Raw genomic sequence first — 2,500 nt, forward strand, 5'->3', positions numbered from 1 at the left:
GGCTACTTATTGGCTGAATTAATTATATATGTATCAATATTTACTTTTTAATTATGCAGTGGCTACAAAGTAATGACAAAAATATTGGTAATAATACTAGAGATAACAATAGTTATGATAATCATAATAATGACAGTGATAATAATAAAGAAATAGTAGTAGCTAATGATAATAATGATGGAAATTTTGATGAATAATATAATTAGTAGAAATGATAATAATATCAATAATTATATAATAGTAACAGGAATAATAATGATAACTATCAATGAAATTAGTATGATAATTATCATGAATATTAGTGTTGTTATTATTGTATTATTTTATTTTTTATTACTATTATTTTTACTATTGCTGTTGTTATTACTATCAGTATTACTCTTATTATCATCATCATTATTATTATCATTATTATCATTATCATTATCATTATCATTATCATTATCATTATCATTTTTATTATTATTAGTTTATTATCATTATTATCATTACAATCATTATTTTTTATATCATTATTATTATAATTACTATTGTCATTATTATTATTATTACTTTTCTTATCTCACTCCATTAACTCCCTCACCTACTTAGCTCCTTTATTATCTTCATTTACGCGGCCATTCCTTTTTTCTTTTTTTTTTCTTTTTTTTTTTAGGCCCCCTTTGTTTCGCATCCCATCTCCATTTTCTCTTTCGAATAAACTGTGGGAACAGGGGTTTGATGGGGGGGGGGGGGGGTAATGAATATAGAGATCTCTAATAAACAACAATAAAAAAAAAAAGTTACATGAAGTGGAAAAATACAAACCCGACCTAAGAATCGTAATTTAAATGATAAAGAAAATGGAAAATGAAATCCCCGAGCCAAGAATCGTAACTTAAATGATGAAGAAAGATTAAAAACGAAAAACTCGAGCCAAAAACAAAGACAATTTACCGCAACAACAACAAAAAAATCGCCGTGTTTCCCTAACCGCCTCCGGACCCCTTTTCGATCGCCCTACAAAACACTTTCCTGACCCGAAGGCTCTGCTCAGGATTCCCACCCGATCGCCGTATTTCCCTGTCGGAGGCTCCGCCCTCAGACCCTCTCTCGTTCGCCGTGATTCAACAGCAGGAGGCTCTCGAACACTAGTTTTACCGTAATCAGTTTACATACCTTAGTGTGGAGGGTACAGGCGAGCTACGACAAGCAGAAATTCGTGGAGACGTTTGTTAGACTCGGGTATATCTGAAATCTGAAAAATCGCCGGCGCTAAGTACCCCCACAAAATGATAACCAACCAATTCCTCAGTTCCACGTATTTTTTTTTTTTTTTTTTTTTTTCTCTCGGGAAATTCCCTAAAAAGCTACTGTCACATTCTTGACACCGGTTAGTCATACTTGAAACTGACCGGCTGTCAAAGTGGCCATCCTTACTTTACGCGCGCGAAGTATGAAATGAAATCATGAAACACAAAAGATATTTTTCAATAACATCTTAAGTTTATATGAAAAATATAAGATAGATACATATGAGATGTACATGAAAAGCTAAAAAAAAAAAATATTGGCGTACATGATTCGTCATGACGTTATGTGACGTAGGTGTGCAGTGGTCGAGCAGTAGGTATGAACAATGCGCGAGACCTTAGTAAACATTAGGTCACGTGTGCGTTAACGCCGAGTGGACTTACCATTCACAGCGATACATTTTCGTCGTTTAACTGATATCGGTGGCGTCTGCAGATTAATTTTGATATCAATCGTTGTAGTTTTACATTGCTTACAACGCAATCAAGAAAGATGCATATATGAAATGACATATTTCATTTACGTTACCAATTAAAATGAGTTGCAATATGAAAATTACGATCATATCTACACGATTCTGATTATCATTATATAGAATAGGTTCTTCCAGCTCCCATTAAAAACAAAATGTCAGGAAACAACTTTTGTCTTCTTGAAGTGTTGGGCGGGCTTCGTTGTTCGCTGAAATTGGCTGCAAGTCAGTATTACAAAAAAGGGACCGAGAGAAACACAATCTTGTTTGGACCGAGTATGAGACCGACGGTTTACTTTGCGGGACACACACACACACACACACACACACACACACACACACACACACACACACACACACACACACACACACACACATACACACACACACTGCATCCGGCAGAGAAGTTCTGGTCCTGAGGAATATGAAGTACACGCTGCCGTGACGTCACGGTCGTACATTTTTATAATTACAGAAATATTCACTAAAGACATTAATAAAATGTAATTAAAAACATGGTAAAAATAATAACGATCGTTAAAACAGAAAAGGAATAAATGATATCCCCGGTTGAACAATACAACGAATGAAAAAAAAATAAAAAAAATAAAAGACCCAAACGGGTCAAACTAAGATAAACCTTAAACTCCCAAAATACTTAAACAAAGATGAGAAAAATACGTGAACGGATATCAATGAAACAGGAGAAAGAATAAGCCCTCATTGGTGTCGATT

The sequence above is a fragment of the Penaeus chinensis genome, chromosome 19 (assembly GCF_019202785.1).
Source record: "Penaeus chinensis breed Huanghai No. 1 chromosome 19, ASM1920278v2, whole genome shotgun sequence".
NCBI lineage: Eukaryota > Metazoa > Arthropoda > Malacostraca > Decapoda > Penaeidae > Penaeus > Penaeus chinensis.